This window comes from Miscanthus floridulus, chromosome 15 (assembly GCF_019320115.1).
Source record: "Miscanthus floridulus cultivar M001 chromosome 15, ASM1932011v1, whole genome shotgun sequence".
In the NCBI taxonomy this organism is placed as follows: Eukaryota; Viridiplantae; Streptophyta; class Magnoliopsida; order Poales; family Poaceae; genus Miscanthus; species Miscanthus floridulus.
The window spans coordinates 85,290,818-85,312,499 of NC_089594.1; the positions used below are offsets into that span (position 1 = coordinate 85,290,818).

General features: G+C 46.4%; 1 protein-coding gene and 2 pseudogenes across 1 annotated transcript in view; all 3 read right to left on the reverse strand.

Annotated features, from left to right (window-relative positions):
* LOC136506581 (probable disease resistance protein At5g63020) overlaps positions 1-21,682 on the reverse strand; it is a 268,321-nt gene that overhangs the window by 152,230 nt on the left and 94,409 nt on the right. The gene's annotated exons all lie outside the window — the stretch shown is intronic.
* Positions 751-1,817, reverse strand: LOC136509402 (probable disease resistance protein At1g61190; annotated as a pseudogene).
* Positions 2,031-3,561, reverse strand: LOC136506582 (probable disease resistance protein At1g15890; annotated as a pseudogene).

Consider the following 21,682-nt stretch of genomic DNA (forward strand, 5'->3'; position numbering starts at 1 on the left):
GCCATAGTGGCGTGCCAAGTTGTGTGGCTGCGCCGACTACTGGGCGAGCTGACCGATGTGGAAGCTCACCCACCAGCACTGATGGTGGACAACTAGCCCGCCATCGCCCTCGTGAAGAATCCGGTTCTCCACAACCGGAGCAAGCACATCGACGTGAAGTTGCACTTCCTCACGGACTGTGTCGATGGAGGGCAGATCGTCATCGAGTTTGTCGAAACTGGTCGACAACTCGCGGCCGTCCACACCAAGCCGCTTGGCCGTCTTCGGTTCATGGAACTGAAGGAGATGATCAGCATGGAGGGGGTTCAAGGGTTATCAGCAGGATTAGTGGAAGAATTGTTAGATAATCTGCTACATCCCTATGTGAACGCACGGCAGGGGAAGGCAACGCCGAAAATGCTCCCTACTGTGGTACTGTAGCCACAGCAGGGGCAGACGCCGAACGGCTCACCTGCCGCACTGTAGCCACAGCAGGAGCAGGTGCCAGAGTCAGCCCTGCTGTCTTATCTAGTCACTGTAGCAGCATGACAGCTATACTAGGACTAGATGGATAGAGTTGTATATATAGTTTGCCACTGCAACTCAGTAAAGAGTGAGTTCAGATTTGTCATCTCCTATACAGAGCTCCGGCCAACGTTGGTGTCTCTGTTGTGTGTGTATACTCTGTTCTCCCTCCCTTCTTGTACCTCTAGCCAGAGTGTGTGGTCGGACAATGATAGTCGTGGTCAGCAAGACTGGTGAGTGGTCGACTCACCTGAGCCGGTGATCCTGTGGTCCAACAATCAAATCCCTAATGGGGATGCCAGCTGCCTTCCGGAGTGATTCATATCCATCATCACTTTCAATGACAATATCAACCGCTTTCAAGTTTGTAAGGGTGCACAACTCTTGAATTGTTTATACATATAATTATTCCAATACTTAGGGGTTGTCATTGTTAATAGGTCAATCACTTGCAATATTGTAAGACAGGATATGACCTCCTTCGGAATCCTCTTTATGCTTGTGCCTGCTAGATATAAGAATTTGAGCTTAGTAAGTTCTCTAAGGTGTTTGGGAACTGTCCTTAGCTCTTCGTTACGTGACAAATCCAGATGCTCCAAGTTTACCAAGGCAAATTACTCTTCAGGTATCTCCTTGATTCTGTTGTCGCTTAGATCTAGGTATGTTAGCTCAGTGAAACTCGGAATGGCTCCAAATATCCTCTCATCCAAACTATTCTGTTGAAGGTATAGCCTCTTGAGAATTGTTGAGCCAGTAAACGGATGAAGCTCCTTGATTTCATTGAACATTAATGAGATGCATTTGGCTCTGCTCCAAGGAATGGCATGAATAGACAGATTTGCACCAACTCCCGCACGAACTACTGACTTGTCCTTGTTGTTACTGCAGCGATAAGATATCCAAATAGCCATATCACGGATCACATCATGCATCTTAACACCAACTTCAATTGGCATTTCCTGATGGGTAACCCTTCTTCTATCAAGAATGTAATAACCGCTATTGAACCCAGTGTCACAACTGTCTAACAAACATGCAGCTATAAGCGCACCTATTAGAGAATGTGCTTTTCTGTAGGAATCATGTATATCACACTCGTCAACTAGACCTAAGCCAATCCAGCATCGTATCAGGTCCCCCGTCCGAATCACTTTATCCTCTGGCCATAGTGAGCAAGTCAACAAACACTGTCTCAAGGTATTATTTCTTAGGCTATCATAACTGAACTTGAGTCGTCTGAAAACATCATTTTCCATATGGAGGTCCTGATCATCCCCGTCACAGCATGACTATTTCATGTAATGAATGGCAGATTCCCATTATTTCGGATTACTTTTGCCGTACATTGCCCTTCCGACAGTTATCAAAGCTAATGGCAAGCCCTTCATTTCCTCCACAAGTTCCTTTGCAAGAGGTTCAATACGAGGACTGGAAGATAGAGTACCCTGTCCGACCTTGTCTTGAAATAGCTGCCAGGCCTCATCATCTGGCAAATGTGCAATGTTGATCTCTTTTCTTACGTCCATTTGACCACACACCGTTGTTGATCTTGTTGTGAGAACCACTTTGCTTCTTCCAAGGGGATACGGTATGCCCACTGCTTCCAGATTAATTCTATTCCAAACATCATCTAATAGTATCAGAAATTTTCTTGTTTTCAGGAAGTCCAAAATGATGTTAGCTCGAGATTTAACATCACCGCCTTCCGAAAACTTGAGCTTGAGCTTCTTGCCAATCTCGCCTTGGATTTTTTCCTCTGAACCCTCTTTGGAGGCCGTAACGAAGATAACTTAATGAAATAATGAGTCCCCATGAAAAGCATTGTTGATGTTTGTCAGAAGATGGGTCTTGCCCACTCCGCCCAACCCCCAGATTCCAATGACACCCACTGAACTATCCTTAATATACTCCATAGCCTCTTCAAATATTTCAACTCTGGAAGGTTGCTGCTCTATGGATGAACATGGCATCTCTTGGACGGAAGGTGGCAATGCTTCCACTGTAACAACGCTGGGTTGACCACTAAGACATTCTTGGAGCCGTCCAAGCAGGCCAGCTGCAATCACACTGAGATCCCAGTTCAACTCATTTTGCTCAGATTCACAGATAACCATACCAACTGAGATGTTGGTATCCACGCTAGCCAGCCAGTTGTTCATCTGATTTGTTGCTACCTTGCCCTCTCGCTTTCCAAGCTCAATCACGTGATTGACATCATTTCTCCTCCCACGCAAGTTTTGCAAACATTGCTTAAGCTTTGTAATAACAATTCCTTCTGCCTGAAAGGCATTAATTACTATTATTAACAAGTGACAAAGATAAGTTAGCAAAAATGTAGGTACCAAATTTGAGTTAACTGTAAAGACATACCAGAGATGATGCTTCTTGATCCTTGATAGGCATCAATTCCTTGGCAACAGCAAGGATATTCTGCCACTGTCCTGGTTCCCTTTTTCTACGCATTGCGCTGCCTATTCTTATCAGTTCTGATGGTAGAGCTCTTAGTTGCTCCACAAGATCTTTTGCAAGTGCTCCGATGCGGGGTTCAGAATAAAGACTATCGTTACCAATACATTCTTGGAACAACTGAAGTGCTTCATTAATTTTTAGGCCAGGGACATTTATAGCTCTGTTCACACGCATCTGATCACACAAGCTTCGTGATCTTGTTGTGATTACAACTTTTCGCTTCAATTGGCCTTGATTTCCAAGGGGTGGTAGGCCAACTGCTGCTAGGTTCAGATTGCAGTGAAGGCCATCTAGCAAAACAAGAAAACTTTTATCCTGGAGGAATTTAGATATCCTGGTGGCTTGAGTTGTTAATGAATCACCGCGGTCATGCATTTTGAGCCGTTAAATAATTTCAGATTGGATATTTTGCACCAAACAAACTTCTAAGGCTGTTATATAGATAATGAAGTCAAATGGAGGGTCCCCTCTATTTGATGAACTGGGAATCAATGAGTTTCCTGATTCAAATGAATTGTTGATCGCTTTGAGAAGGAGTGTTTTCCCAACACCAACTGGACCCCATATTCCGATCATTCCCTCTGCATGCTCAATGGTGTGCTGGCGAGCTTGTTCAACAAAAAGCACCTAAAAGGTCCTAATGGCTAGAGGGGGGTGAATAGCCTATAAAAATTTCTACAACAACACTTAGCAAAACGGTTAGACAAATATGAGGCGGAGCGAGTGTTGCGCTAGCCTACTAAAAATGCAAGCCACCTACCACAATTCTAGTTTATATAGTCTCTATCCACACAATGGTTATGTCACTACACTAAGTTAGTGTGCTCTCAAAGGCTAAATAAAGAGCCACACTAACCAAACTAACAAGCTCTTACGACTAGCTACACTAAAGAGCTTGACAACTAGTTTGCGGTAATGTAAAGAGAGAGAACAAGATGGTTATACCGCCAAGTCGAAGAATGAACCAATCAATCACAAGAATGAATACCAATGAAGACCAATCACCTCGGAATCAAATGATGACACAATGATTTTTCACCGAGGTTCACTTGCTTGCCGGCAAGCTAGTCCTCGTTGTGGCGATTCACTCACTTGGAGGTTCACGCGCTAATTGGCATCACACGCCAAACCCTCAATAGGGTGCCGCACAACTAACACAAGATGAGGATCACACAAGCCACGAGCAATTTACTAGAGTACCTTTTGGCTCTCCGTCGGGGAAAGGTCAAGAACCCCTCACAATCACCATGATCGGAGCCGGAGATAATCACAAACCTCTGCTCGACGATCCTCGCTGCTCCAAGCCATCTAGGTGGCAGCAACCACCAAGAGTAACAAGTGAATCCCACAGCGAAACACGAACACCAAGTGCCTCTAGACACAATCACTCAAGCAATGCACTTGGATTCACTCCCAATCTCACAAAGATGATGAATCAATGATGGAGATGAGTTGGAGGGCTTTGGCTAAGCTCACAAGGTTGCTATGTCAATGCAAAATGACCAAGAGAGTGAGCTTGAGCCGGCCATAGGGCTTAAATAGAAGCCCCCACGAAATAGAGCCGTTGGCTCCTTAGTTCCTTGAAAAATCAGGGCGACTGGACGCGCCGGTCAGATCGACCAGACGCACCCTGCCAGCGTCCGGTCAACGGATGGCTACCACATCATCCCTCTCTTCAAATACTAAGCGCCCGATCCCAATGGTCAAGTGATGACCGGACGCAGCATAGTGCCACGACCGGACGCAGGACCCCAGCGTCCGGTCACTTCCAGTAAGGTTCCAGCTGCGACCGGACGCGTCAGTTTGATCATGACTGGCTGCAGGACCCTAGCGTCCGGTCACTTCAAGTAAGCCTCCACTCGCGACCGGACACGTCCGGTCATGCCCGACCGGACTCACCTAGCGTCCGGTCACTCACTGTCTCCTCTATGCGCTGCCACATCAGCAGGACCAGATGCACCCCGCCAGCGTCTGGTCGAAGACCGACACCAGCGTCTTCACTGCTTTCACTGATCGGACACACCGGTCCAGTTGAGGCCAGCGTCCGGTGCACTCTGTGAAACCCTATCTTTTCTATACAGTGCGCCGGTGGCACCGTCGGACTATCCGCACTCTATGGGCGGACACTCCACTGGTGAAGTTTCTTACCCTTGCTCCCAAGTGCTAAACACAATGTGTATCACCTTTGTGCATGTGTGTTAGCATATTTTTCATAAACATTTTCAAGGGTGTTAGCACTCCACTAGATCTTAAATGCATATGCAATGAGTTAGAGCATCTAGTGGCACTTTGATAACCATATTTCGATACGAGTTTCACCCCTCTTAATAGTATGGCTATCGAACCTAAATGTGATCACACTCGCTAAGTGTCTTGATCACCGAAACAAAATGGCTCCTACCACTTATACCTTTGCCTTGAGCCTTTTGTTTTTCTCTTTCTTCTTCTCAAGTCCAAGCACTTGATCATCACCATGGCATCACCATCATCATTGTCATGATCTTCATTTGCTTCACCACTTGGAATGTGCAACCTATCTCATGATCACTTTGATAAAATAGGTTAGCACTTAGGGTTTCATCAATTCACCAAAACCAAACTAGAGCTTTCAGCACCTGACTTGGCAGTAGAACAGCGTGGACATCAATATGAAGGACAGATGGTAGCTGTGCAACATCACTGGGTTGATCACTAAGACATTCTCAGAGCTGAGAAAGCTGCGCTGTGGCAATTCTAGTATCCCAGTTTAACCCAGTTTGCTTGGACTCATAGATAGCCATCGCATTAGATAGGATGGTATCTGCTCGAGCCAGCCAGGTTTCAATCTTGTTTGTTGCTACCATGCCATTTCCCTTGGCAAGCACAATCTTGTCACGGACTTCTCTGCTCTTCTCACGCAACTTCTCCACGTGCTCCTTAATCTTCATAATAATTTCTTCTTCCTGGAAGGCAGTAATAATTAATACAGATTATAGAGAAAAAAATAAGTATGTTCCACCCAGTAGCCAGTGCTCTACTACATGTTAGTCCCTCGGCTGCCCAGCACCGGTAAGCAGCTAGCCTACCGACCAGCACACTATGGCTAGTGAGAGAAGAAGATAGATGAGTACAACGTGCACACACACACTCTGCACAAGCACCAGCGTTGGCTGGAACTCTCCGCTATAGCTCTGAACTAGAGCCACTCTGAACCAGAGCTCTGTAGTCTGAGTGTGGCAACTGAACTTTGTATTCCATTGCTGATGTAATAGCTACCAACTAATGTACTACTGCTTCAGCTATAGGAACTAGTCGGTAGAGCCGATCAGTCCCCAACTCCCAACAGGGAGTGGTCTCCCAAGCCGACTAGTCTCCAACCAAAGAGAAATGGGGAGTAGCAGATTATGTCTAACAATTCTTCCCCTAATCCTGCTGCTAGCCCGATGCCTTGACCTCATCCATGGCAATCATCTTCCTCAGTTCCATGAACCACAGGCATCCGAGTGACTTGGTGAGGATGTCAGCGAGCTGTCTGTCGGTCTCGATAAACTCGATGATGATCTACCCTCCATCGATGTAGTCCCAGAGGAAGTGGAACTTGATGTCGATATGCTTGCTCCGGTCATGGAGGATAGGGTTCTTGGTGAGGGCGATGGTGGGCTGGTTGTCCACCATCAGAGCTAGCGGGTGAGCTTCCTCGCCGGTCAGCTCGCCTAGCAGCCGTCGTAGCCCGATAGCCTGGCACGCCGCCGTGGCCGCTGCGACGTACTCCGCCTCACACGTCGACAGTGCCATGATCTTTTGCTTTAGTGACTGCCAAGCAATGGGGGCCACTCCAAAGAAGACGAGCATGCTGGAAGTGCTCTGTCGCCCATCAATGTCACCCGCCATGTCCGCATCGCTGAAAATAGTGAGCTCTGGCTCACCTCCCTTTGTCTTGGGGGGTGCCTCACTAAACACCATGAGCTGCAACCCTCCCTTGCCACCACTCTTGGGGAAGATGATCACTTGATCGAGTGTCCCCTTGACGTAGCGCAGCAACCTTTTCACTACTGACCAGTGATCTTCGCGCGGGTCCTCCATGAAACGGCTGACATACCCAACCGTGAACGCAATGTCCGGTCAGGTATGAGTGAGGTAGCGTAGCCCATCGATGATGCTTCGGTAGCACATCATGTCCACCTTCACAGCAGTGCTATGCTTGCTCAGCTTCAGCCGCTCCTCCATCGGAGTTGCGCATGGCTTGCACTCCGCCATGCTGCTCCGCTCTAGTAGCTTCTCTGCATAGGCGTGCTGGCCCAGGGAGATGCTCTACTTCCCTTGCCTCAGCTCGATGCTAAGGTAGTAGAAGAGTGCGCTGAGATCGCTCATCTTGAAATGAGCCACCATCTCACGCTTAAAATTGTCGATGTCCTCTGCTCGTGCTTCGGTGATGATTAAGTCATCCACGTACACGCCGACAATGAGCTCCTCCTTCCCCCATTGCCGCGTGTAGAGAACGTGCTTTGTAGTGCAGCGAGTGAACCCAAGCTCGCCCAAGGTGGCATCGAGCTTGGCATTCCACGCCTGAGGGGCCTATCGTAGCCCGTAGAGTGCCTTGCGCAGCTTGAGCACCTTGTGCACAACGCCCTTGACGGCGAAGCCCGGAGCTTGCTTGACGAAGACCGTCTCCACGAGCTTGCTGTTGAGGAACGCAGACCTAATGTCGAGGTGGTGGATGCACCAATCCTTCGCTGCTGCCATGGCCAACAGCAAGCGGATAGACACCATTCGTGCCATCGGAGCAAAGACTTCCTCAAAGTCGATGCCCTCACGCTGCACGAAGCCGCGGGTGACGAGCTGAGCCTTGTACTTAACAATGGCGCCGCACTCATTCCGCTTCACCTTGTAGACCCACTTTAAGCCGATCGGCCTGCAGCCCACCGGTGGATCTACCAGCTCCCATGTGCCATTGTCCTCGATGGCCTTCATCTCTTCCAACATTGCCCGTCGCCAACTGGCGTCGCGTTCAGCCACTACGAACATCGGTGGCTCCTTGGCACTAACAAGGAGCAGCTCTGGATTGTCGAGAAGCTGACTCGCCAGGCCTATGGCCCCTACATTACCAACAATGTTGTCCAGCCTGTGGAACCAAACCTCCTCACCATCGTGGAAAGCATCCACGAACTCACTGATGTTGCTCGGAGGGGAGATGAACTCAATCGGAGGTCCTTGGCCTCCCTGTTCTACCGAAGTGGTCGATATTGCTGCTGGACCGCTCGGCACCACTGCCGGAGTGGTTGGATCCATTGCTGGAGTGGTCGGCACCAATCCTAGAGTGCTCGGCATTGCTGCTGAAGTGCTCGACACCCCCTCTAGAGTGCTCGGCACCCCACCCAGAGTGCTCGGCACCGCCCCAAGTGTGCTCGGCTCTATTGCTGGAGTGGTCAGCACCTCCTCTCTAGCATCTCTACCACCATGGAAGACCAAGCGCTCGACAATGAAGGTGCCGGTGAAGCCGCCAGCTTCCCTCGTGCTCGGACTATCCCAGTCCTAGGCCACCTTCTCATCGAACACCACATCCCTAGAGATCACCACCTTGCCTCTCTTGGGATCATAGAGCCGATACGCCTTGGTGCCCTCCTCGTAGCCCAGGAGCACCATCAGTGTGCTCCTGTCTTCCAGCTTGCTGAGGTGAGGTTTGGTGTTCTTCACATGGCCGACGCAGCCAAATGTCCTGAGGAAGGACACATTCGGCTTGCGTCCTTACCAAGCCTTGAACGGCGTCTTGTCGTTCAGGGCCTTGGTGGGAGCGTGGTTGAGGATGAACACCGCCGTGGTCACTGCCTCTCCCAGAACTTTGCTAGTAAGCCTTTGGCCTTCATCATGGATCAAGCCATGTGGACCACCGTCTGGTTTCGCCGCTCCACCACGCCATTCTGCTGTGGTGAGTATGATGCGGTGTGGTGTCGCACCACACCCTGATCCACGCAGTACGTAGCGAATTCCACTTAAGTGAATTCACCGCCGCGATCAGTCCATAGCACATGCAGCTTCTTGCCGCTCTCCGCCTCCATGCGCGCCTTGAACTTCTTGACCACTTCCGCTGCCTTGGTCTTGGTGGTCAAAAACTACAGCCACATGTATCGGCCGTTGTCATCCACCAGCAAGATGAAGTACTTGCGCTCGCTGAGCGTCGCTGGGGTGAACGGCCCACAGAGGTCACCATGGACCAGCTCGAGGGCCTCTGTCACGCGGTACTTCACCGTCTTCGGGAACGGCAGCCTTCTTTGCTTCCTGGCCAGGTAGCTGTCACACAACTCGCCTACATGATCGATGTGAGGCAGCCCAGTAACCATCTTCTCCAGCCGACCAAGAGCGTCAAAGCTGAGATGTCCATACCGAGCATGCCACAGCCACGGCTCCTCCGTGCATCATGCAAACAAGCAGATGGGCTGCTCCACCTTTAGGTCGAGCAGGTACAGCCGGTTCGGGGACCTCTTCACCTTGGCAAGAAGCCGCTTCTCTTGATCCCTAATCCTGAGGACGCCGTCCTTTATCAGTACCTCGATGCCGCGCTCATCCAGCTGGCCAATGCTGATGATGCTTGAACTTAGTTGTGGGATGTAATATACATCCATTAGCGCGCGGTGCTCGCCGTTTTGGCACCTAAAGATGATGGTGCCGTACCCTCGGATCGCCACCCTTGAGCCATCACCGAACTTCACCGTGCCGGTCATGTTGTCGTCGAGCTCGGAGAAGGCTTCCTTGGAGCCCATCATGTGGTTGCTGGCGCCGGAGTCCAGGTACCACCGCTGCTCCTGCTCGCCGCCCACACGTCCGAGGTGGACTTGGGCGCGTGGTTCATTGAGGTTGACAGCCTTCAGAGCCTTCCCAGGCCCTTCCACCGTCATCACCTCTCCCTTCTCCTCTGCCTCAATGTCGTGCAGTGCACAGAATGTCGCCATCAGGAGAGTGGCATCGTCATCATCATCATCAGCCTGCGCCAGATGAGCCTCAGCCTTCTTCTCCTGCTTGTGATTTGGGCACTCCTTTGCCCAATGGCCCGTCTTCCCACAGCACCGGTAGGCGTTGGGGTCGACCTTCTTCTTCTTCTTCTTCGAAGAAACCTTTCCGCGGCGCTTGCCATCACCACTGCGGCTGGAGGAGGCTTCCCCGAACTTCTTCTCCTTCATTCGAGCAGCCCACTCCTCCTCTGTCAGCAGCAGCTTGCCGCTGTCCATCGTTGTTGTCGTCTGCTCTAGGCTCTCGTCCACTGCCTGCAACCGACTAGTCACATCCTTAATGGTGAGGGTGGATAGGACCAGCATTGTCTCTATTGAGAGAGCGATCTGGATGTACTTCGCCGGCATGGAGTGGAGGTACTTGGAGATCGCCTCTTCTTCATCGATGGTGACGCCGTGGCTCCTCAGCTTGATAATGAGCGTCTGCAGGCGAAGGGAGAAGTCCTCCACCGATTCACCATCTTGAACTTGAGGTTGGCGTACTCCTGCTTCAGCAGCTGGGCCGTCGCCTTCTTTGCGCGGTCAGAACCAACACGCATCACCGCAATGGCCTCCCACGCCTCCTTAGCAGAGCTCTTCGCCCCTAGCAGCTCAATGTACTCTAGTGGCATAGCAGCGAGGATAGTCTTCAACGCTGATATGCCATCTTCTTCATTGTTAGTGCCCTTGTCAACAGCATTCCTGAGCCATCGGGCTCTGAGCTTGACCTTCATGGTCACTGCCTTTCGCCATAGTTGGTGCGAGTCAGCGTTGGCCAACTGGTGCCGCTGACCTCCCGCACCGTGCGCACGACGACCTCCTGTCATGGCTAGGTAGCCACAGCAGCGCCGCTGCTGTCGCCCATCTCCAAACCGTCCGTCATCGCCAGCGGTTAGTCTGGCGACGGCGCTTGTACGGCTTAGTCCCTCGGCTGCCCAGCACCAGAAAGCATATAGCCTACCGACCAGCACACTATGGCTAGAGGTAGAAAAAGATAGATGAGTACAATGCACACACACACACTCTGCACAAGCACCAGCGTTGGCTGGAACTCTCCGCTATAGCTCTAAACTAGAGCTCTGTAGTCTGAGTGTGGCAACTGAACTTTGTATTCCATTGCCCTTTGGATGGAATATATACAACTCTAGTTGTACCTCCACCAGGTACATAGTTGTTGGCCAACTACCTACTCCTGAGTACAAGAGTACACCAACTACCTACTCTTAAGGTATAGGGTACACCAACTACCTACTCCTAAGGTATAGAGTATACCAACTACTCCTAGCAGTACAAAGCTTACCTCAGCCCACTACCAAGACATGGCTGATGTAATAGCTACCAACTAATGTACTACTGCTACAGTTACAGGAACTGATCGGCGGAGCCGAACAGTCCCCAACTCCCAACAGGGAGTGGTCTGCCGAGCCGACCAGTCTCCATCCAAGGAGAAATGGGGAGCAATAGATTATGTCTAACACTACACACTCTTCTATATAAAATATATAAACTACTAGGCTACTGTGGATGTTAGTGCACGTCCTCATAGGATGAAAGCTAATGTGTCAAGAATTTAATAAGGAAAACAAAAGAGTTAGTACCTTGTGCTATAAGAAAGTTTGGTACAAATTATACTAGACAAGAAACAAAAATTATGCGTTGGGGGATAGCCAGTGGACCTAATATATGTTAGCATGAACAGAATGTATTCTTAGCATGTTTTTGGAAATAGCTATAGACACCCAACATTGGGAGTGTCAGTGGCGTCAAGCAAATTAATTGATTCTTTGAAGTCATAATACCTGGTCTTCAGGAGGCGTGTCACAACTTTATTTTGTTTTTTTGTGAAGGGGCCCTTCACTATCGAGACTGCAGTCTATGCTTTCCAAACTAAGCTTCTTGATAATTTGCCCCGTAGTGGGCCTTTCATTTCGTTCACTTTTGATGCACCATTTACCTATTTCAAGACAACTCATTAACTGTTGGCAATCTACTGATGATAGTGCTTCTGCCCACTTGTTTCTCCACTTGTTAATTATCTAGAAAATACTAACAAAAGTTTGATACTATGCAGTGCTAAAACAAAAAGATAATCAAAATGGACCATCAGATACATTGAATGTGTAAAAGAACAGTTTCTTACTTGTTCGATATCAAGATTGATATAAGGATAAGGTTTGCGACCTGTTACGATCTCTATGATTACTACACCCAAACTGTATATGTCTGCCTTAGTTGATATTTTACCTTTACTTGTGTACTCTGCTGCCATGTAACCACTGCATCACAACATGAGTGCTTCATCAACTTTAAAGGGTTAATCTAAAGCAAGCTCGAATGAAAAAAGGATTTTCTAAGCAATATAGTATCAATAGATTACTAACTTACAGTGTTCCTTCAACGAGGCAAGTTTGAGTTTTTTTATCATAAAGAAGTTTTGACTGACCAAAATCTGCAATTTTTGGCACCATATTTTCATTGAGAAATATGTTAGCGGGTTTTAGGTCCAAGTGAATGATGAAAGCATTATTATTTTGAGGTCTACATTCCTCATGAAGGTAATGTAAACCAGAGCAAACCTCCTTAATTATTTTGTAGCATGTGCGCCAATCAAGTCCAGAAGATTCATCTGCAATTAAACAACAACTCATAAATCTCATTTTCCTTTTTTTTGGGATATTTTGCAATGGAGAGATATGACTGTTTGACACTGCAAATGGTGCCTAGCAAATTTGGCCACTTACGATGTGAAATGGTCAATTCCACAGAAGTTGTATGCACCACATCAAAATTTCCCAATCATCAAAATAGCTACACACTACCCCAGATCCATGGATCACAGCCGGAAGCAGAGCTGGCAGAGGGCAGTGATAGGTACTTATTGCTGCTGGTTAGTGCCTCAACCCGGCAGTGATAGGTTGAGGGTCACTGCTGGATCAAGACTCCACCTGGCAGGGATATTTTGAGAGTTTCATACCCACCTTAAGCCAAGGAGATCATGTCCATGAGCATTTGGAGATGAGAAAAGATCCCTCCTTGGATGGGTGTGTTCGGGATGGGGGGAGGAGAAAGAAGGGGCTGTGGTTTTATACTATAGCTAGGACATTGCCGGGTTGATCATGAATCAGCAATGATATAGTGCGGCTGCTACCAGGTTGAGCCACGGCCCAACAGTGGCATATCATTGCCGGTAGAGTCCTGCGGTGAGCACCGGAGCATCTGGTGCACTGTATGTCGGCTGAGCAAGCGGGAAAGTTCAAATGGTGTCACCAGATCGTTCGGTGGAGTCACCAGACGGGTCCACCAGACCTTACAGAGACAAGTGTTTCTTGGGTGAGTTGGAGGTAAGGGCACCAGATCGTCCGATGCCACCCCCAGACTATGCATCGGGGCTTCTTACAGAGGCATCTAACAATGCAGGTGAGGCAGCGATTTAACGCACAAGATCGTCGGGTGCTGCACCGAATGACTCAGTGGAATATCCAATGGATGTGTTGACTTTCGGACAGTTATCGTTGGAGAATCTTTCGGTGACTTGTCCGGTGCATCCACCAAATCATCCGGTGAGTACGTTTCCCATGCAGTGAGAAGTAGCAATGACTGTATTTGTATGGGGGCTTGTCGACGGAATATCATTGGTAGTCCTCTGAGGGGTATCCCACGAAGGTAGATTGATCGGCAGAGGTGCGTGTAATCAAGAACAAGAAGGCAACAGAGACACAAGAGTTAGACAGGTTCGGGCCGTCAGCACGACGTAATACCCTACTCCTATGTTCTGTTGGTTGTATTGGCTTTCATATGAGATGACGTGTGATCAGATGCCTTAGGCTAAGCCTAGGATCCATATGGAGATGTCGACTAGGGGACCCCTGCCCCTCCTTATATGCTCTGGAGGGGTAGGGTTATAAGGAAGGTATCATATTTGGTATTATACAATATCTAATAAATCACATCTTCTTTTAGTCTTGCAGTGCACGCCGACCAGTGCCGTGCACCGCACGCCTTGATCTTGTGGGCTAGGCCACCTCTGATGGTGTGACCCATGTCTTGTCTTATGGATACCGGGGGTCATATCCCCACAGGGCTATATATATAATTGTGTTGGCTAGTTATTTTAGACCTCTTGGCACCTTGTGATCATATAGCACACATCTAGAGCTAAGATTAACCTCTCCACTCACCTTGCTTGCTAGTGATTGCATTCTAAGTGAGATTGGAGTGATTCTAGTGCTTAGGCTTTGAGAGATTGCTTAAGTGGCACTAGGGATCGAATTTGCTGAGGGCTAGCTTGTAACTCTTGGTGATTGTTGTCACCTAGACAGCTTGGAGCAGCGACTCTATCGAGCACTCAAATTGAAGATTGTGTGATGCTCCGGTGGAGAATTTGTGAGGGGCTCTTGTGCTCATTCCCCCTTGGCGAGGCTGTAATACCCAAGAAATTTGGCCATCGTCTTTTGTGTTTACCTAGAAAATATGTGGTTTTATATTTTATTTCTTGGATATTCATGTGATTTAGTGGAATGAATTTTGGTTGCATATGTATTTTGTTTATTGGAAAGCAGAAAGGGTTAAATAGTTGTCCGGGAGTTTTAATAAGTGGCAAAAAAATAACTCTTTGCTCCATTGCTCGGATGGACGATCGGAGATCATAGATGCGTAGATCTAATTAAATGCATTCCGTTTGACTACTCATATGTTATATTCGGAGTTGACATCTATAAGCTATGGGTCTTGGAAGATCGAAGGGATAAAAATGAATCCTGTGAACAGTACCGTGGCTACAGTACTTTACTTTTGCCATGGCTTTTCCCATCCCCGCGGTCGACCTCCCTTGGCTGCCCCCTCTCTGTCCCCTGCGTTCCTCCTTCCACCATCCAACTCTCCTACATAGGCCTTCCCAATTGCTTGAAGAATCAACAAAAGGAGATGCAAAATGGAACGAGCACGTGGAGAGGATCAACGAAGGTTGATAGATCGGGTTTTCCCCTTTGTTTTCCTCGCTGTTTGGTCGAAGAAGAGACCCTAGGTGAGTATCCCCAACCTTTTCCTCTGCTGATCCAAGGTTTTTGGAAAGTCTAAATCTTGATAATCGAAGATCTAAGTCGCCGTTAAGTCAAATCAGTCGCTGCACACAATTCTGTATTTTTCGGATTGAGCAGTCCTGTTAGGTAGGGGGTTTTCTCAATGTTAAAGGCCGAATTGGCCAAAGACTTGAATACAAAAGTTATAGATATTCCTTCATCCTTCTGGTCGTGAAATTTCACGATTTTAGGCTCTGTATTTTAGGAGTTATGGTTTTTTAAGTTTGACTGTTGCTATTCTAACAATGCTCTGGGCAGTAATAGATTTATTCAGTTTTTTTATAATGTTAAAAGCTAAACCAGTTTATGCAATGGTTACCAAAGTTTTAGAGTTTTTCAGTATCTTTCCAACGGTGTATACCACATTGTCATATCTGAAATATAACTTTAGATATGTGCTTTTGAAGTGAGTTGTTAGTTTCAGCTATCAGATTCTGTGCTTGAGAATACCACCTGGATTAGGACATCATGATGATTTTTAATTGAAGTGTATATGAAACAAAGTTTGTGCATAACATATTTTTACATGTTCTGGTAAAGTTTCATAATTGTTTGAAAGTGGTTTAGTGGATATCAATACTTTACAAATGATTGTCAGAATTCGGGGCAGATTCCATTCTCTGAATTCAACCGAAGTTTAAGCATGCTTAAGTTTGGAATAAAAATAATATGTTTTCATGAAAGTTATAGATCTTGTTTTGTAGTTTCTGAATATGTATTTATTTACTATAATTGCTTTTGTATATTTAAATATACATAAAAATCAAGAAGCACCGCTGCTGTTAGCCAAACTTAGTGCTTGTTTTGTTTTGCACGATGGGTTGGAGTGTAGCGGCGCGTTACTTGCTGTTCATATATCCTTGTGTGAATGTTTGAACTAAGATCTTGTTTATAAACAGGTGGTAATGCTCCGAATTGTGCCTAGTGTTGTTTACATCATCATTTTGAGGCAAGTAACGTAGGGGTGTGGTTAATGCTATGCTTATATTGATGTCTTGCATTCTTTTTGAATAAAAGCAGCAAGACTAATGTTGACACCAAAATTTGGTTCGTAATGAGAAGGCCCTAAAGGCAGAGATTAGCAAGGAAAGCCGAGATATTCAACCAAATTGGCTAACTAAGTTACCAGCAGGATCAACTGATGAGGTGATGTCATCATCTCGAAGGGATGGTCCCCATTGGCTAGGATGACAAGACATAAAGCAGGAAGACGCGTCAGACTTCATAGAAGGGAAAGATTGGAGTATAAGTTATCTTAATTTAGGATATTTTGTTTTCTTTTCAAAGTTTTATAACCGGTCTTGTTCGACCAGGACTCGTAGTCAAGCCTCGGGTATAAATATTGAACCCCGGTTATTGTAACAAACATTTCAGCGATCAATACAAAACACGTACCTTTACTTTTCGACTTACTCCACCCCCTAGGAGTAGGAGTAGAGTAGATTTCGGCGAGTTCTTTGGCAAACAGGGCTGCCATCGGTTAAGTCCGACCTCCGGTTTGTCTGTGAGTATCCGTCATGACTTATATTTTATTTGTAAGGCTGCCCTTGGTTAAGTCTGATCTCTTACAAGCTTGGTATAAGTTAGTTATCATCAGCTAATTGTAAGGTTGCATTGGTCCGGCTCGTATCTCTTACAATTACTGATACAAGTTACCCTTGATTCTTATCAAAATTTGTACGGTTGCATCGGTCCGGCTCGTATCTCATACAAATTTTGATACGAATTAATTATCGGCTAAATCTATTAAGACTGGTAGGGTTTCCTTGCTGTTTTTAATAGATTTGCTAGTTATCGATCTTGTTATAATTAGTTTCTCACTATTTGTAATAAAATCACCCCTTGCCCGATTAAGATTTGAACGGATCGGCCTTATATCTCTATAAATCATCGTTTCATCGCTTTACACTGTTTACATCTCGCTTAGACATTTTGATCTGATCTTGATCGAAATAGTGTGTGGTCAAGGCATGTTCAACCCTAGGTAAGGCTTGCTAGTTGATGGAATCTGATCTAGAACTGCTATTATGGCTGCCATCGATCCGGTCGACCCCCACTGCTAGCACTATAGATCGGAGATCACCAAGTAGTAAGTCTCGCCTATGGTCAAACATAGCCTTTGGTTGCGTGCTATGTCTGCATCGGCTATTTAGCCGATCGTTCGTGCTCTCATGATCGTAGCATGTTCTTATGATTCTGTTAAGCGCGTAAAGATTCTTATGCTTTGAAGGTTTAACCTATTATCTTTATCATGGTTGCATCGGTCTGGCTCGTATCCCCACTGTTAGAGATAGTAGATTGGATCTGATAAGCATATGGGCTTATCCACATCTAATGGTTGAATGCCTGAATGCTATGACTTTACCCTCACTGGAATCGGATGTTTTAGCCGATAGCCTGTCTATTGAGGATATATTTACGTGCTTTTACTTGTTCTTATCTTGGTTAAAAGCTAGTATGTCTCTCAATTAATATAAATGCTCTCACGCCTACTTTTTACACCTCTTGGCATGTTTTCATGATCATCGGCTGTTTAGATCAATACAATTGAGTAACTGATAATTGCCGATATGCTCGTTTTTACTTACCAAGCATCATGAACATGCTGGATATTGACTCTCTAGTTGATAGCCTTATCTCATCGGCTACTTAGCCACACATTTAGAACTGTCTGAACAAACAATGGCATGTTCCTCCTTAAATTATTGATCAATCTTGTCTCCTTGTCAATTATAGGGTCAAATTGACTGGCACGCCCTAGGTCACGACTATCTGATCTAGTGTCCTCCGAAGTCCGGGGAGAGCTAAGGATCTGCTCCACGCGGTTTCTCTCGGCTTGCTTCGTGTGTCGGCAGCGTTCACTTTTCACCGTCGACACATTCTTGGCACGCCCGGTGGGACCACAATCGTCAACATAGACAACGAAGCGATCCTCAAGGTCAACCTTGAAGACCTGCCTGATGACCAGAAAGCACTCATTGAGCAGGCGGCGGTGGAGTTTCGTGAAAAGTGTTTGTTGTCTTACAGTAGGATGCATGATTCAGTCATCCAGAAGACTCCCCTGCCAAGTGTCCTCCTGCATGGACAAAGTGAAGATGTTAAAGTAAAAACTACCGCCCATTTTGTCCACAAGACTGTTTAGGAAGCCTTTACAAATCACAATAAGGTGTTAGCCAACACAATTGGTAATGTTTTGAAGGAAGTTTTCTTTGGAGCACCAGTTGATCAAGTGGGACCAGCATACTTCAATGGCTTTATTCCTTCGACTATGGAAGCAGTGTACCCAGTTCTAGTCAGTAGCCGAATGGTGGGCAGTATCAACAGCCACTAGTGCAGCAGATTCTAGGAGGACAAGCTCAAGATCAAACCCTGCAAGCAGCAGGGGGCAAAGGTCAAGCCCTATCAACCGCAGGGGGGCAAGGTCAAGTCCCGCCAGTAGCAGGGGGCAAGGTCAAATGACAGGGGGGCAACCACCAGCACAATAGTCACCAAGTGCCCCTATCACTCAGACAAATCAGCTTCCTACTAGACAAAACCAAGCTTATTCAGTCCAGCAGCCAACCTCTCCAGCTACACAGCAGGTTGCGCAATGGCTGGTTCAAGGGAGATTCAGTACTTCCTATCAAACGCCTCAGTCGACCCATAAAATTGTTCCATCATTTCAGAGGATCATCAAGAATGTTGATCCAAACTACTTCAATAGTCGATTGCAAGGATATGCGACACACAATGCTCAGATCGACTATCCAGAAGGATATCATCCGGTTTCTGATGCCAGCACATATGAGCTTATGCCACACCTTGGGTATCAAAATCCTTACAGTTATAATGCACGGCAACTCCAATAGCTTTAGGCCCAAGGACAATAGTCTCTAGCTCAAAGTCAACAAACTCAAGTACAAGGTTCTCAGGCTCAGACTGAAGGGCAGCCGAGACAAGAAGTCGCTGGCATGGATGCTGATGAGTTCGTCAATAGAATAATTGCTATAAAGCAGAGCCAGTTTGGTCTCAAGCCTAAAGGATAGGTTGGCTCTTACCAGCGCCCATACCTGACCTGGTATGATATTGTGAAACTCCCACCACGCTACAGAGTCCCAGATTTCTCCAAATTTATCGGGAAAGATAAGATGACAACCATAGAACATATCAGCCGCTATCTTGTTCAGCTCAGAGAAGCAACTATTGAGGAGGCACATAAAGTTAGATTCTTCCCCTTGTCCCTATTTAGATTGGCCTTCAGCTGGTTTTCATCATTAGAACCAAACTCAATCAATGGATGGGCTGATCTAGAGAACAAGTTCCATGCATACTTATACAGTGGGACATGAGAGAAGAAGATTACAGACTTAACAAGCATGAGGCAGAGGAATAATGACTCGGGCTATGAATTCATTCAAAGATTCAAAGAAGTAAGGAGCCGTTGCTACTCATTGAATATGTCTGATGGCCAATTGGCTAAATTGGCCCTTCAAGAGATGTCTCCATTAATCAGAGAGAAGTTTGATGGCTAGAAATTTGAGAGTTTGGCCCACCTAGTTCAGAGGGTGTCTGCTTTTGAGAATTAGCATCGATCCCTGCGCAAAGAGAAACATTTGAAGGGTACTACTGCCATGTCTGACCCAAATGATGTGGGATGATCCAGAAGTTGCAACCACCGAGTGGACATGGGGCAAGGCTCCTGTATCTTGTCCATGGGTAAAGGAGACAGAGAATACCTATGACTTCGATGTCAAGAAGGTCGATAAGATCTTTGACTTGCTGCTGGAAAAGAAGCAGCTGAGATTACCTGCGAATCATGTGATCCCTTTGGCTGAGGAACTCAAGGGGAAGAAGTACTACAAGTTCCACAATGCTACTAATCATAACACTAATGAGTGCATAATCTTCCTCTTACATATTTAGAAGGCCATTGAGCAACGAAGGATTAAGTTTGAGCCAGCCAAGAAGCCAACAATGGACATAGATAAGCATCCTTTCCCGGGCGTGCATATGGTAGAATTTTAGTTTGCCAAAGGAAAGACAAAGGTCTTGATATCAGCTAAGGCCAAAGAAGATGGGTCAGTCGACCCCAAGGTTCACATATCGGCTAATGAGTATGAGAAACCTAAACAGCAACAACAAAAGAGCCGATATGAACAAGGTGAGACACCCAGAGCTGGTGCTATGTGTCCTCGTGTGACTTCCAGAATCTTGTTGAATAAATGGTAATGCTAGAAGAAAAAGGACTACCAGTGTCGGCTCGAAGAAGAAGAGAATGAGCATCGGTGCGAAGAAGAAAGGTATAAAAGAGAACAAGCTGAGTTACATTGGAATTGTCCTTTCTTCAGGCATTGTTGGAATGAAGGTTTGAAATTACCCACAAGATGTAACTGCCCAGAGTGCAGTAATCAATATTCAGAATTCAGGCAATCTCAAGCCAACCGCCGATCTATCCATGAATGTTTGAACTATCAATCTAACAACACGGATCGGCGTAAAAAATGAAGGAGTTCACGATCGGCTAGGCAAGCGTGCGTATGATCAAAACTAGGCTGGTCATGATGAAGAGAAAGAGTATGTTTGGCAAGAGGGCCAATGGTGTCCAGGAGGTCTAACAAGGAGCCAATAAAGAAGAGTTCAACGCATGAGGAACAGAGAAATAGAAGCTCAAAAGTATAGCAGACCTTGGACATAGCGCGTCAAACAAACAACCAACAAGGGTAAGCCATCGGCTAATATTATGGTCTTCATCTTATCTGCAAAATTTAGAGATCCCTCCAATTACAAATAGGAAGAATCCAATGGAGAAGAATATGATGAAGAAGATTTGGGAGAAATAGTAGCTCAGCTGACCCTCCAGTCCCAAAAAGCTATATTTGACAAACCATCTCAGCATCGACACTTGAAAGCTTTATACATGAAAGGATTTGTCGATGGAAAGCCAATGACTAAGATGTTAGTCAATGGAGGTGCTGCTGTCAATCTGATGCCCTATACCACATTGCGCAAGCTTGGAGAAGATCCTAGAGATTTGCTTGAGACCGATATGATGTTAAAGGACTTTGGTGGCAATGCATCCAAGACTAGGGGGCAGTTAACGTCGAATTGACGATTGGGAGTAAGACCCTACCCACTACTTTCTTCATCATCGATGGTAAAGGAACATATAGTCTGCTCCTTGGTCATGACTGGATCCACGCTAGTTGTTGCATCCCTTTGATAATACACCAATGCCTTATCCAGTGGCAGGGAGATAACGTTGAGATGGTTCAAGCCGATACCTCTGTAAATGTGGCAACTGTTGATCCAGCGTATTGGGAATTTGAAGATTGCGAATGCTTCTCTGGTAGAATCTAGGAAGGAGGCATCATCAGGGTCAATGATGAATGCCAATAGCTGATCCTAGCAATCGGCTCTGAGAGTTTATTTTGATGACTCCTCTAGCTGGTCGTTATGGAACGGCTAAACATTGCTCTTATGGATTAATTCATTAGAAGGTAGCCGTTCTATTTCAAGGAGTCAGAACTGGATTTAAATACACAACATTTCTAGGAAGCTTGACAGCCGATGATTTTTTAGTTAATACTTAAATCATCATCGGCTATTGTGGAAGCAGTTTTTCATTATGGAATTTTGATCCTGATGATTAAAATTGACGCTCAAGTATGATCGATTTAAATCATCACCAAG